This window comes from Mya arenaria, chromosome 3, assembly GCF_026914265.1.
Source record: "Mya arenaria isolate MELC-2E11 chromosome 3, ASM2691426v1".
NCBI lineage: Eukaryota > Metazoa > Mollusca > Bivalvia > Myida > Myidae > Mya > Mya arenaria.
The window spans coordinates 21,240,999-21,258,604 of record NC_069124.1 but is presented as its reverse complement, the minus strand read 5'-3'; positions in this window follow the sequence as shown (position 1 = coordinate 21,258,604).

Sequence of the window (17,606 nt, the reverse complement as noted above, 5' to 3'; positions counted from 1 at the left end):
TACTTTAAATCTACACTTACTAAGGGAACAAAAAAGTTTAAGTTAAAAAAAAAAAATTACCTTTTAATCACAACTTATGCTTGCGTATCTAATGCAAACTAATCTGCATAATACTCCGCATTCATGCGAAATATATCACCGGTTAGATAATGATACACAACATATAATTTAACCAAGAGCAGGGATAAGGCAATACTTTCGCCTTTGTAACATTATTATGAGAAAATATGTATATTAGAGCACGATTAAAAATCATATGTTGACCAATATGTTTTTGATCTTTGTATTATATATGCAAATCTGTTTTAATGATCGCTCCATACATGTCGTTTATAAAATTGATATGTAGTTTTCTACATACAAACATGAACTCAGCATGTTTGCTATGTTATTCCTAAATTGAATCTGTATTAAGAGATTATGTTAGACTGTGTAAATGTGTGTACATGTGTATGTATGGGTGTTTATATGGGTATCCTAGTGATACGTGTCATCGTTTATAACTTGAACTGTAGCTTTACAAAACCATTTATTTTTCTATTTTCATTTTCTACATTGATTTCATTTTTTTCTTGAATTACGTCTGAAAAGTATGGAATTTATGGAAAACTTCATTTTTTGCGAGACAACTGGTCATATGTAAACAATGAGTATCACAATATGCACCTTAAACACTAAAGGACTTTGAAATAAACTTAAACGCTTACATGTATTTAAATATCTAGAAGATAAATCTTATTACATTATATTTTTACAAGAATCTCACTCCGATATATTAACAAGCCTATCCTGGAAACAAGACTGGACAGGTCACTCATTCTTTAGTGGACACAAATCAAATAAAGAAGGCGTTGCCTTTCTTGTAAACAAACAATCAAACATTGAGTGTTCAAATTTTAATGAGTTAATAGTAGGTCGTTTAATAACACTCGATATAAAAGTAAATAACAAAGATGTGACTCTTGTTAATGTTTATGGCCCAAATGATAACAATACTTTTGTATTTGAAACAATTGAAAATTTTGTAGCTAGCAATAATGAAAAAAAAAATATAATAATAGGCGGTGACTTCAACACTGTGCTCAATCCTTTAATTGACAAACGAAATGGTAGATCAGATACGAATAAATGATGTCAAATTGTACTTAACAAACTTATGTCTAATTTCAACATGCTCGATATTTGGCGCGAAAATAACCCAAATTTGCACCACTACACCTGGCATTCCAATACAAAACCAATCATTTATTCCCGTTTGGACTATTTTCTTATTTCTGAATAATTACATAACACTATCCCTAAATGTAACATTAAACCAGGATTTAAAACAGATCACTCTTCTGTAGTACTTTCCCTTAACACACTTGACCAAAAACGAGGGCCTGGTTACTTTAAAATAAATAACAGAATTATAAATGACATAGCATATCAAAGTCAAATTAAGACTGCTATAAGAGAAACTGTTGAAATAAATAACAACTGTAATCCAAACTCTCTTTGGGAACTTATTAAAGGTACTATAAGAAACGTTTCAATTAAATACGCAACTTATTCAAAAAGAGAGAAAGAAAAGAAAGAAAAAGAAATAATCGATAATCTAAATATAATTCAAAATCAAATACAATATAATAGCAATGAAGATTTTGCAGAGGAAATAGCCACATTAAAACAAGAATTGGATAGTTATACGACAGCAAAAATAAACGGAATGGTATTACGTTCAAAAGCTCAACACGTAGAATACAACGAGAAAAACAGTCGATATTTTGGTAATCTCGAAAAACGTCATTACGAACAAAAAACAATAACTAAGCTTAAATCAAATCTTACTGTATTAACGGACATAAATAATATTTTAAGAGAGCAAAGAAAATTTTATAAAAATCTGTACCAGAAACAAAAGCAACACAATAGTGATATAAATTTCTTTGAAAGTCCCTCGAGAAAATTAAGCAACGAGGAAAAATCAAGTTGTGGGGGCTTAATATGTGAACATGAGTATACAAATGCTTTAAACGAAATTAGTGTAAATAAAAGCCCTGGTTCGGATGGATTATCTGTTGGATTTTATAAAGTATTCTGGAATATTTTAAAGTTTCATTTCGTAAAATATTTTAACTATTCATTTGAAACTCAATCACTTACTGAACTGCAAAAAAACAAGGTTTAATTTCACTTATACCAAAGCAACGTAAAGATCTCGAACAACTTTCAAATTGGCACCCGATTAGTCTTTTAAATATAGATTACAAAATCGCAACAAAGACAATAGCAAATAGAATAGAAAAAATAATAGATAAAGTAATTTCACCAAATCAAACTGGATTTATAAAAGGGAGATATATAGGGGAGAACATTAGACTAATTCAAGAGATTATTGAATATTTTAATAACTCAAATAAATCGGGGCTTCTCATTTTTGTTGATTTCGAAAAAGCGTTTGATAGCATTGATCACCAATTCATAATTAAGTGTTTAAAGCACTTCAATTTCGGAGAAGAGCTTATACAGTGAGTAAAATTGTTATATACAGACATTAAAGGAATTATATTAAATAATGGTCATCTCTCGGATAGTTTAACCATAGAACGAGGTGCACGACAAGGGTGTCCCTTGTCTTCTTTTCTTTTTCTAATATGCATTGAAATACTTTCAAATTATATTGAATGTTGTCCTGAAATCAAAGGTATTAAAATACAAAACTCTCATATAAAACAAACATTATTTGCTGACGATGCTACGTTTTTCAATAATGGAAATGAAAGGTCATAATAATTATATACAAATCTAATTCATTCAATTCAAGACTTTGGAATAACGTCTGGATTAAAAATAAATTACTCAAAAACGATAGTTCTTCAAGTAGGTTACTTAAATGGAACAAATATACATTCTAGTAAGGGAAGTCGTTTTACTTGGACCTCAAGATCTGCAAAAGCACTTGGAATCATATTTTCCAATACTAGAGATTCTTTTTTACCAACAATATTTTATCAAAAGTGCAAGAATTTAACAAATGTCTTAAACAATGGCAACATAGAAAGTTGACCCTTCTTGGAAAAGTTAATGTACTTAAGACATTCGCCCTACCAAAACTATTTTTTCCTTTTACTGTGTTACCAAATCCTCCTGATCAACTGATAAATGAGATAACAAAATCTATTTTTGCTTTTATATGGGATAATAAACTTGACAAAATTAAAAGGAAACAATTATACCTCTCCCGTGAAAATAGGGGATTAGGGCTCCCGAATTTAAAAATATTTGTACAAGCTATAAAATCAAGCTGGATTAAAAGATTAATTGATGATAGTAATCATGGGAAATGGAAAATATTTTTTGATAAAATACTTTACAAAAAGGGTGGAAATATCATATTTGACTGTAATCTGTATGAAAACGATATCAAAATTTCATGTGATCAAAACATTTTTTCAAAACATCCTTACATCTTGGAACATGTTTAAAAAGAAGGAGCCAACACACACATAAGAAAAGTCATAATTTAGAGTAGCTGTATGAAGTGCTTTTTGTATATGTTTGAATAAAAAAAAAAAAAACAGTCAACAACTGAAGAGGTTTTGGTTTTCTTGGCAGTGGGTTATAAATGTATTCTGTTTTCCTGTGTCAATACCAAATTATTTCGCAGATCAATATAACCACGTTTAACATCTTATGAGTATAAAATTGATTGTATTTTTATATTTGGAACAAAATTTGAAGGACATCAATTATATGTTTGCAAATGTGGAACCTTTAAAAACGAAATGTACGTTGTTTTAAAAAGGCTGGTCGGAAAGTTGAGTTATTTAATATAACTGCAATGTTATATTTGTTTTTACGTCCATTTAAGGATGAAGACATCGGTATAAAACTGCATTAACATTATGGTGGAAATGACGTTAAACCAAAAATATATGCTATATCACATTGTAAGGAAATATGTAATTCAAAACGCTCACTTCAAACACAGACTATACACCATAATCGATGTTGAAATGGAGTTGATTCCATGTTTCTTGTTTGTGATTTGTTTTTGTGTTCTATGTCTTATTTCTATTTTCTATTCGACCGGGTTAATGTTTAAACCTTTTGCTACTGAGCTTGTTTCTGTAGATGTTCACAGAAGTATTGGTCCGGAAGCACACTTTGAAACATTAGATAAACTTCCAGAATATCTGTGAAAGTAAAACAAAAACAACTCTTGATGAAACACCACAACACGGGGCTCGAAGAAAGAGAATGCTAACGTCAACTCCTTAATCCAAAACAAGTGATAACAGACTTAGATATATATAAATCTGGAATGTTTATTGTATATAGAAGTTGATATATTTGCTTGTGAGTTTTGATTACTGAATTTCACAACAGCTTTTAGTATGTAATACTTATATACCATACCAATAAAACATGCCTTGAGCTTTAAAAACGATGCCTGGGTTGAAATGTCCAACATTTACAAGAGTTTTTTTTCCAATATTTAGGACCTATTAATATCTCGATGGTGTTTTCTTTAAGCAAGTTTTATACATACAATAACACAGCATTAACAGAAAAAAGAAGCTTAAATGATAGGCAATAATTTTTAAATATGCCTTGAAAACTATTCAACTTTCCTTGTTTTTTATCCAGATATATTGATCACTTCCAGCGAGGCACAATTACATGTTTCTGATCAGATAAGAGTAATATCAGTAACGTACCATGAAGGAATGAGGGTTTTTAAGGATCATACCACGGTTATAAATACAAACAGCAGAAGAGCTATCAACTAGATAAACGGCTTTCTTAATACTAGGAATTCTGTGGATATATGTGGGGCTAAACTATAGACTGTTATGAGAATGTGGCCAGATTGGATTATACAGATTCTATCCTTGTAAATTTAGTTTGTTCATGCCTTTTGAATGCCCCTTAATCAAAATTCACGTTTATTACTTTTCTATCATAATTAATGTTATTCAAAATATATTTTCAAATATATTAATTTCAAATATAATTTCAAATAATAATAATAATAATAATAATAATAATAATAATAATAATAAATAATAATAATAATAATAATAATAATAATAATAATAATAATAATAATAAATAGATAACAACAATAATTTGTATAACCTCTTCTCATTTTTTTCAAACCAAATAGTCTATAAGATTCATTTGTTTTGTAATTTAACGTAGGATTTAAAATGTTATCACTGCCCTCAAAACTATAACCAACATCGAGTTTTGTAATCAAGGGAACATTTTAATTATTCAATATTTGTAAAACATAAAATTATGTGGAATAGATATGATACGATTAATTCAAGTTAAAGTTTCAGCGTAACCAAGTTCAATGTTTTAAGAATGTTCTTCCATTGAATACTGCTATAAATATAAACTGAGTTACTTTAGGAACTTCAATATATTAACAGATAAACAGATGGTGTTAACGTGCACTGGCCAATGTCACAATATATCCATTTCAAGCAACACCTTACAATACTTGGCATCTCTTCAAGTCTAACCAGAAGGTTATTTCTCCCACCTCAGATAAGAAGATCCATTAATTTAACCATGCTAGAAATTCTTATCTTGCCCACGGGCGAAGATAAAATGCCCGTATGGAACTTCTTTTAATGGTCACCACATTGTAATTACCTCCCTTGTTGAAGACTGTCGTCTGTAGCGCATCATGGAAACCTTGTCTGGTGGCAATATTTAGAACGCGAGTTAATTATTTCTCGCTTCAAATGTCACCAGAAAACAGTGTTCACGCACCTTTCAAGAAATAATGCTTCACTCTTCTTAGAACTATTTAAAGACCGATCAGACCATTTACATACTCTGAATCACCGCGCGAATATCCATGACAACCACAAATTAATGCATATCCGTACGCAATTATTTTCACTAAGCACAAAAGAGTTCCGGCAAAAAATTACATTTTTACTTAATTTTGTTTAACTGAGGTGGGAGAAAAAGCATCTACCATAGCCGCTCGTGTAAGATAGGTTCATCCCGACCCTCGCGCAGGGTGTTTTGCGAAAACCCGGTAAACCTCGTTTCCGCAAAACACCCTACGCTCGGGTCGAAATGAACCTATTTTACACTCTCGGACATGGAAGATACTTATAATCTAACATTGCAGTAATACCTGGTCATTCAAACAAAAAAATCAGGATTTCACAGATTTCTTGGAAATAAATAGTCTCTAGAGAAAATTCAAACAGTTAATGGGCATTAGAGCTTATCACTCAAAGTTAAACACAGGTCAATGGTGTCATTTAAAAGTCAATCTCCAAGTAAACCAATGTCGGTCAATGAAGAGAAGTAGCATTCAATACGCCGACTACAACTGTTGCTCCTTCATATCATTTTCAGTAAAAAAAACTGAAGCATTAGAGAATATAGGTGTTTATTATGCGTGTAATTGAGATGGCCAATTTAGTTAGCGGGATATCTGTCACCGTGTTCTCTAACAAATTCTGTTAGAAAATTTATTGTTCTTTTTTTTTTGGTTACATCTTATTTTCTATAATATTTACTTTCATAATTTCCTACAATGACTTTTGTCAGTCATTCTAATTGCAATTGAGTGTTTTGACATTTCTGATAAGATTTTGACTGCGTCATCTTCTTAATTATTATCAGTTAATCAAAAACCTTACTTTGAGCCTTTGACACTTCTAAATTATCTCTGATTTAATCTAATTGTACATTTTACTTTTTGACAATAACTTTTTTTGAGTGACACTTCCTAAAATCTTCATTATCCTTTTATCACTTAATTCTCATTGGTAACTTCTACTCTTGAGGTTAGTACATAGATCTGTACATGTATTCTTGTAGACAGAGACACATATATATAGAGAGAGAGAGAGACAGAGAGAGATATAGAGAGAAAATTAACTAGGAACATTATTATATTTCTTTTACTAAGGAAATATCTTTCAACTACTTTATTTGTGACTGTAAAATTAATTCACTCACTTTCATAACTTGATATATCATATGGATTGTTGGATGTTTCTAGTTGAATAAGTCTTTGGATCTATCTTTGGTAACTATTTAATTTAAATAAGGACCAACATTTTAACATCTTAAATGGACTTGAGTTGTTAATCAAATTCAAAGTTTAAACGTGAACTGAAATAAAACCGCGACTCGCAGTTGTGCTAGCTAATTCCCCAATTTAATGGCCAACTGCACGTGTCCCTTAGACAGTGTGGCTTGGATGATCACCCCTACTGTACAGGAGTATATATCTTGGCCCGTTCCCGACGCTGCACGACTTAACCGGGTGCACGGTTTCTTATCAATAACGAAATCTGCCTTGGACAGTCCTGGGGATAGAAGCTACAACAAACTGGTGTCAGTATTCCAACAGTTAGACCATTACTACTATAAACCTGCAAACAGCGCTAATTAACCCGTGTAATATGATAAAGCAGACACTAGCGGAAACTGACCCTTATTAGAAACACATGTTTAAATATTTCTTGGACAGTGATTCATGAAATATTAGAGGCGGATTTCTGTCAAAAAGTTCCATATGTTAATGTTTTTATTATTACGTTTTAATTACATGATGAAATTATGAGTTCTTATAATCAACATTACTATATATGTATTTTCAATTAATATAGTTTGGTATCCAAAATTAAGAAACATTAAAAACATACTTATTTATTTTTTATTTACAAGTGATACAGTCAAAACCCGTTGGCTCGAACTCGCTTGGCTCGAATTCCCCGTTGGCTCGAACTAGATTTAGAGGACCGATTTCTTTTTACTGAAGGCTTAATGATCCCGCTTGGCCCGATTTTTCCGACGCTTGAAGTATTTTCGCCGGTCCCTGGGAGTTCGAGCCAACAGGATTCGACTGTATTTGATGTACATGTATGATTTCTATCTAATCAAATTATTTACCCGTATTTCTAAGTATTTATTGTTTTCATTTATCAATTTATTGAACGTTTTGTAATCTACACGTTGAAAAGATACAGCCTTTACAGAAACAGTACACAAATAAAGACTCAGCAATGAGTACCTGACACTTATATAATATATCTATAGTTTTTCAATATCAAGCGTTATCATTAATGTTTAAATACTCATGCCTGGTTTTAGACAGAGGAATCGCCAAATATTAAAACACCGAACGAATGAATTTTAATTCAACACTGTTTAAAGATTTATATCTATTTTCATTAAGTGGTGAACATGATTTAGTTGTAAAACATACGGATAAATTCCAAATAATATTCGTTTACATAAAAAAAGATATCAACACGTAATAAAACACAAATTCTGGCTAGCCTCAGCAATTCTTACATTTAAATATTACGGCAACCTATTAAATAAAAGATTTACATTGAACTGCCATGGATAAAAAGTGTTTGCTCAAAATTTAAAATGTTTACTTTTTTGTAATTGAATTAAGCTTAATGTTCTAATGTCATTGGTAATTATTAAACTTTAAACAATAAGAAACATGTAAAGGAAAATATATTCAACATCAATAGAATGGACTCAAACTGAAACATATTTCGAAATGTTATCAACGCGTTGACTGAAATACGGATTCGTTTGAAATTTATTTGCGAATGTAAAAAAAATACAATGTATGTTCAAACGTGTCCAAGATTCAAACATTTTATAAATGTCATAAAAGGATTCTTTGTACATTTTTCATTTTTTGGCAGATAAGCAAATGTCTTTTAGGTGACGTCAAAACAAATTAACTAGTATTCATTTTCAAGGCTATAATAGAGAGATGGAATAAATATATTATTAGTATAAAACGTTTCACGTAACATTCTGATAAACAAACTGTTGTTTTTTGTTGTTTTTTTAAATCAAAACTTCTGGAAACGTGATATGCTTTGACGTCCGGACCTCGCCCAAAATATAAAATGGACCGCTGACGACATACTATATGGACCGCTGACGTAAAAAACCGGTGAGGGTCAAACAGGCGAAAACAATTCGAAAGTAAACACTACAAGTTTTATTCATGAAAACACACCAAAAGATTTTAAACATACCAAATTTAATATAAAGTGCTCGGTATAATAAAAACAATATATATGTAGGAACAAGTAAGTGCAAATGTTGTGACCAGCAAGGTTAGCCAATATATAATTTTCTGGTTAAACTGACGTTTATTCCCAAGACTGATAATTTTAAAGTGTACCAATGTATACTTTGCATATTCCCAGGTATTTATGGCTTTATCATGGTAAATCGTACTATTGTAATAGTGTTATCAACAATACTTTAAATACACAAACAAATCCAATATTAAGGCATCTAGCATTACCATTTATCAATTCAATTGTATTTCCCCGAAGGTAGGCAGTTCAAAATCGAACCTTCCGTCCGTCCTTTGCCCGTCCGTCCTGCTCAACTTGTCGTGTCCGGGCTTGACCTTTTTGTATGGAAATAATCTAAAATAACTTGCCAAATGCGTTTGACATACCAAGACAAGTGTCGCTTGCATAACAATTGTCCCTACGTCTTAGGTCAAGATTACAGTAGGGTTTGATTACTATGGAATGCAACTTTTAACGTGAAGGTCACGCTTAATGTTATTCATAACGGAATGATGTTTATAACGACATAGAGCATTGTCGGTTGTGTCCGGGCTGTTTCTTTCTCACAAATGGATAGATTATAAAAAAATGACAAGTGTTTCACATACCAAGACGCCATTTTGCGTGCAATACTTATGTGAAAAACTTCAGAAAAAAGTTCAGTAGCAAAATATTTAAAAATAAACCCGGTTTCATGGCACTGGGTAAACGCCAAATACCTAAAAACACAATAACAAATAATCAAAAACAAGAAACACGGAAGACGGCACAAAACTCCACAAACATCACAGTGCATACACAACTGTGTCTTTTTACCTAATAGAGGTCATACTTAGTGTTTATTTACTATGAAGTGATGCATATAAGGACGTAGAGTATCGTTTATCATGTTCTGGCTGTAAGTTTTTCCTATATATACATGATTTGGTGACCCGGGTTCGATTTCCAGCCTGGGCACATGCGGTCACCAAGCCGGATAAGTGGGTTTCCTCAGGGTACCTCGGTTTCCCCCACAACACAAGACCACACTCACGCGTAAAATCGTGTCAACGAGAGTGATTAATATTTGATTGCAATAACTAGTTTCACAATCATTTTTAAAAAGAACATAGTTTAAACTAAACTAAAATGACGTGTCACTCGCAAAACCTGTGTCCCTACCTCTAAGGTCAAGGCCTTACTAAGTGTTTATTAACTATGGATTGCTGCATATAAGAACATAAGAATGTAGGTTGGCAAATCTTGGTGTTATTCTTTATGTACCGAGGCAAGTCGACATAACTTGCCGTATGTATTTGACAGGTAAAGGCGAAGTCGTATGTACACGACCCACACTTTATAGTTGTCAGGCATATGATAAGTTCAATCCAATGGCTCAAACATAATGTCTCGTAGTCTTACAAATGCACCAGCCATGTTGGTTGGACATAATGCCATGTAGTTTTCCATATGCACCAGCTATATTGGTTAGATGTAATGGCATGTGGTCAAATAATGACTACAGCCATATTGGTTAGACTTAATGATATATGATAAGCAAATGCACCAGCTTTGTTGTTGGTTAGACATAGTGCCATGTGATCTTAAAAATGCACCGGCCACGTTGGTTAGACATAATGTCATGTAGTCCTGCAAATGCACCATTCATGTTGGTAAACATAATGCCATGACAGTGGTCTAACAAATGTCCCAGCCATATTTGGTAGACACAATGCCATGTAGTTTTGCAAATGCACCAGTCATGTTCGTAAGATATAATTCCATACAGTCTTGCAAAAGCACCAGCTATGTTGGTTAGACATAATGCATTGACTGGGGTTTAACAATTGCACCAGCCATATTGGTTTATTGGTTGGTCATAATACCCTGACTGTGGTCTTGCAAATGAACCAGCCATACTGGTCAGATATAATGCCATGACTATGGTCTAACAAGTGCTCCATCATATTGGTTAGTCACAATTCCATGAAGTCTTGAAAATGCACCAGTCATGTAGGTTTGATATAATGCCACGTAGTCTTGCAGACTACTGGTATGCAAATTTCGACAAATATATACGTAACATTTATGTCGTATAAATATGTATTTTAGTGAAAAAGAAAACGATAGATTTGAAATACCTGGTTTCCGATATATTAATTAAGTTATATTGCGGATTTGGCATTTTTGTTTTTGTTGTTGTTTTTTCCTGAAAATTGTGTAGGCCGCGGCCTGCACGGCCTATCGGAAGCTACGCCCCTGATGTTGGTAATACATTATGCCATGACTGTGGTCTTATAAATGCACCAGCCATATTGGTTAGACATAATGCCATGTTGTCTTGCAAATGCACCGGCTTTATTGGTTTGTCATAATTCCCTGACTGGTCTTGCAAATGCACCAGCCATACTGATTATGCATAATGGACATTTCATTGCTATATCATTCCTTTTATATATATTGACAATGTTCAAAGATCAATGTCACATTTGACATGACAATAACACAGCATTTAATGTTCAAGCATTAACATTGAACTGTTCAAGAAGAGTCTGTAAAACATGTTCTGACTTTTGAGCTCAGATGTGGTAAATATCACTAGAGCAGTATAAATTGCCACGGAGCTTAGCGGGATAGACTTATATTATTGGGGTTAAATTTGTGTAAATAAGGTACGCATTGTTTGTTTGTTTTTAAATTATTTTTACATAGGCAATATATAAGCTTTAGCCTTAACTTTCTTGTGTAAAAAGTCGAATTTAAGCTACACGAAGGTTCTCAAGTAGTTAACAAATGGCAGTTAAACAAACATGTTATAATGCAACCGAATTGAGGCCATACTGCATTGTAAGCTACATAGCCATCTTTTTTCTTGCGTACAGCGTGCAAACCGGTATATATTTCAATAACAGTAAGACCTATAGAACTATAACACGAACAAATAACATCCAGAAAAGTGTCTACTTTATCTTGATTTGATTGCTTTCTTCTTTAATTTTAGTTTGGTTATTAACTCTGTACTTGCCTTAACTAGAACAATCTGATAAGTGTGTGTGTGCGCGCGTGTCTGTATGTGTATGTGCGTGCGTGCGAGCGTGCGTTTGCGCATGCGCGCCTGTGTGTGCGCGTGTATGTGTGCTTGTGCGTTTGTGACGGTGTATGTGCGTGTATGTCTAATGGTTCATGTGTGTTTGTGTGTGTGTGTGTGTATGTGTGTGTGCGTGCGCGTGCATGTGTTTTTTTTTCGTGCGGGCGTGCGTGTCCAAAAACAATATAAATCACTAAACTGGTGACAGACCTCCAATCGGGAACATGCTTTTTTGTTTTAATAGCATATTCATTTTTCCCTTCTATAATTTTTTTCAGACCTATTCTTGAATGCTCAACGTAAGGTTGGTTTTCTACTTGCACAACTATTTACACAAAACAACACTTCCTTCGAAGTGTTTACCATTGGTAGAAAACAGTTTTCCGTTTCACCGCATGAAAAGGTATACACAAAATTACTCCCCGGTTCAGCGTGATAAATGTCATATAAAGTAATATTGATTAACAAAGAAAACTATTTTATTGGTTTCAGCTTTAATTAAGTAATATTTCATTCAGTAATATTTGATATTGCCTTGTTTTCTCTTCTTATTCGGAAGTACCCATAATGACCCTTTTCACAGTAACATAAGTACATAATAAATATATCTTTCACATTTGATTGCGAAAAGAAAACTGGTAATTCCATGCTACTGATTCAACACCTTAAATCTTTTATTATGTCCGTTAAAATACAACTTCATAAACTGTTAACCATAGAAGCGCGCTATTGGCGCCTATCGCCTTTGAATGAAAACATATTGTTATTATGATCAGTAAATTCATTGCATGAAAATTACAAACAAATTTTACAATTATTACGTATTGCCTGACAATATACTTAAAGCTTGCGCAATCTTATATTTTGGAAGCTTGCTAAGATTATTAGTGTTTTCTTTTATTACTGCGATCACATTGAAACATTATACATGGAGATTTTATCATTTCATAATTATAGATTGCACCAAACTTTTGTATTGTAAAAGCGATCTGATAATTTTCGCTTTAAAATAAAAAGTGTTTCTTCAACATATAGTTGTTTTTTCGATCATCTTTTTAAATCTATTCTATAAAAGTTGATTATGTACAAAGCGTTATCCTTTAAAATATATATATGCAATGACACTGAGCCACTTTTGGTAAGATAAGGGTCCATATAGACACCCGTTTGATGCGACTTTAAAATTTATTATTTTTCTGACCATTGAATGTTCGAAATGAAACATTAAAAATGCAATACTGAACATGCCGTTTATACATATATTTAGTGGTAGGCAATGAGGGTATTCTAAATGAAATAGAAAACGTTCACAATAACATCGACCAATCTTGAAGTAAAAGATGTGAACAATTTTAAATGAAATTATATATTGATACTGTTTAAGTAATGCCATTAATTCTTCAATGTTATAAATGTTCCTATTTACGGTTATACAAGTAAGCATAATTTGGGGCCTACAGCCTTCAAATGGTACTACGCTTTGTTTAATTGCACTATCTGTAGGATTTATTTTAACGATGTCTCTATCATTTTTTAATAAATATCGGCAAACTAAAGAAGTCATATTCTGACGCATTTTTTTTGTTATCATCACCACCACCATCACCACCACATCCTCATCATCATCATCATCCTCATCATCATCATCATCATCATCATCATCATCATCATCATCATCATCATCATCATCATCCTCCTCCTCCTCCTCCTCCTCATCATCATCATCATCATCCTCATCATCATCATCATTCATCATCATCATTCATCATCATTATCATTATTATAACTAGTGTTAAATCTCAAACACATGAACATTCATTCATGCATGCGCATTTTGTATATGCATCGTTTGATATTCACTTAAGTGGTAGTGGTTTACGCTACTGTAAACAGCACAACTATTATTAATGTTGATTAAATTAAAAGAAATGTTATTCTTGCACTTGAGCGAAGGGATTGTGAAGTACATATATTGTTCAATAAGATCACTGATTATGCTTTTATCGAAGTTGAGTTGGCACAATATTGAATTCCATATGAATAACGAACTAATTAAGATGTTACCCTGCTCTTACCATCTACGCTAGCAGGGCGGGTGCTACACAAAAATAAGGGCAGTGTGTGACACGAACAATTACATTAATATTCACAATAAACAGCATTGTGTAATGCTAATGGACTCACAAGTTACTTCTTTTGAAAATGCATGTACATTTGACATTATGCAGTTGGCAAGTGTTTTGCGTGAGGCTAAAGAGAAGAAGGAAGTCATTGCCAGTGTATTTCCAGTTTTAGTCATAGTAGGTTTTTGTTTTCAATGTTTATTTAAGTTCATTGTGTCAGCAATAGCCATTGTAGTGTCAGCTTAAATAGAAGCTATGCGAATTATGGTCCAATATATCTTAAGCTTATATCTTTTTATGTTAGTCGAACGTCAAAAGATCACCAGCCTATTTTCAGAAGATTAGACATAACCCTCCTCAAAAATGTGTGTAAAATGCGATTGAATGCGCATTTAATCTGCATTAAACACAACGGTATTTGCACTGTATTGTAAGCGTATTTTTTACCAAGTGAATTAAAAACTAGAAATGTTATCTGCTTTAGACGCGATTATTTCTGCATTTAATGCGCATGTTTCACTGTGTGAGAAGCGCATTTTAAGCGAATGTGTTTCTGCATATTGAACGCATTTAGGTATTTTTTTGCGCTGAAATCGGTCTTTAGTCAAAACTGTATTTCAAATTACCACTTCAAACCCAAAGCTTGATGTCAGCGTTCACCCTTGTAATTGCAGGAGCACATTAATGTCAAGATCGGATCAATGTTTGTCTCGAAATCTCCACTAGATTTCCTGGTGCCTATAACTGCTCATCAGTAGGTCATAAAACGGAGCTTAATGATTGGAGGAGAATGCACAGAAAATACTGAATGATGTTTATCAGACAATTAGCGACACTCCAGAATGTGGCTCATTATTATGACTATGAAATGTAAAACGAAAGTGATTTTGACTGAACTGTTTTAGGATACACAGCTTTGATTGTATGCGTTGATCTCATTGAACCTTTGATCAACTGTTGGGAACAAAATCGCCACACTATTACGCTGGGAACAAAAACATTATATCAAATATTTCCTGTTTTTCATCGGCTGATTTTGATGTTAATTTTAATAGGTGGGCACAGCTAGGGTCAATCAAGCCTAGGAGCAGTTTCATAAACATCACGACTTGAATGCCCCTAAACATCCGGAACGGCCATTTTTATTTTGGTGAAAATGAAGTCAGTCTTCACATTCCCGTCTTTCCTCAATTATGCCATAATCGCCCTGACGTGCCGTGATAATCTTACGGGCGGAGACGATAATAATTATTATCACGGGAACGAAATTTAGAGGAAGCCTTCGTAGCACAGTGGATACAAAGCTGGACTGCTATTTTGGCGACACCGGTTCGAACCCAGACTTCGACTCCATTAACTTTTTTACACTTTGTTTTTAAATTATGATATCAAAGAGTAAAACATTTTATTAAATGATTGTCTTGAGATTCGTTTTTTTGTGCCAATCTGGTACATAGTCCTTTTAGTATTCATTCATAATGTCTTTCAAAAATAACATTGTTTTGTAGTATAGCAGAATTCAACTTGTATTTCAGACAACCGAAACACACAATAAGGCAGAACATAATTCATTACGGTATTTAAAAACAAAACAAATATAGACATACAAAAACAATAGTCCATATCAATATGAAACTAGTTGCAAATATGTTCATCATCAAACTATTCACTATTTTCAAAAGTTTTGGGTACTGAAACTTAGGTATTTGCGCTATTTTCGCTATATGCAATTTACAATGTCACTGCCAGAAAGTAGCACATGTAGTGCAGTTGCAACTATGTGCAATAGTTATTTGTTAGTTCTACTGCAGATGACAGCCGTGGAATGCACCAATCAATATATATATATATATATATATATATATATATATATATATATATATATATATATATATATATATATATATATATATATATATATATATATATATATATATATATTGATTGGTGCATATACATAAAGAAATTGGAGAGAGGCAACAATGTTAACAGTTCCCTCTTGTGAAGAAACAAACTGTGCATATTGCTTAATCAAGTGGCCAAAATGAACATTATTGGAGCTGCATGCATATGGAATAGAACCTGGGTCTCTGGATTGACAGAATGTTAAACGCTAACACTGCATAATTCAAATTCTTTCTCGTATTGAGTGTATTTATTAATAAACTGTTCTGTGCCAAAGCATGACACAAGGGAAAGTGTAAGGTTTGGTGCACATTAAAACAAGATATATAGCCCCTGGTGTAACTTAATAATTAACTGAATGTGCCAAGGGGATTAAACCTTTTGTCAATTTTCTGTTTGTTTATTATATTTTTAGGAATTGTGCTTTTAAATGGTATTATAGTTACAAATTTTGAAATGTATACTGAAGGTTTTACAGCATACAATGATTGTTTATCATGCATGTTGTGAATAAAATATTCAAAACATTAATTGTCTAATTTCATATGAATTTCGTATGCAGTAATGCCGAGCCTTCACTCTGAGAGGTTGGGGCATATAGATTTCCATTTGTCCATCTGTCCGATCATTTGTCACGAAATATTGTGTCGCACATATCTCCAACAATTAATGATACAGAGTTGCTTTACATGAATGTTTACCTATATGTGTGGAATTGCACATCGGGTCTGTGTGTCAGTTCATCTGTCACACATCTTGTTTTACGCGTATATCCAACAGAATACAAACCAGAGTCAAAATTCCACGTGGAAATGTTAACCAGCAATTGTTGTAATGCACCTTTTGACTTATGTTTTACTGCGGCCATTAAGTACAAAGTTATGGCCCTATACTTAGTTATAGCATAGCCTTCAAAGCATGTCATATTGTGATACACATATCTCCATAAGTATAAACAGTCATAAACAGAAACGTTAACCAGAGTTTGTGAATTTATGTTCTTGTTACAATTGATTTAGAAATATTCCCAAAATGTTATGGTAATGTAAACAACATTTAAAGATCCAGTTGGTATGTACTACATTGTCTTTTTTAACAGGTATGGATGGTCTGTTGAATAACACCTCCAAATAGACTTAATTTAATGAGATAATTTAACCTCAAACCCCTAAAGTACATACACGATTAATAAGCGCAGTGTACTTGATTACTTCATTACTTTTACTTAAACAAACATATGTTCATGTTTGTTGAATATTCTGGAACAAAAAACTAATACCAACTGATATTTAAGTATACTTACAATGATGCATTTTATAGTACACTATCTTTGCGAAAAGAATGGTATAAATTATAAATAAAGGACACTTTTGACCATCTCATTGAACAAAATAAATATAATTTTGTTTCAACTCATCTGCAAAT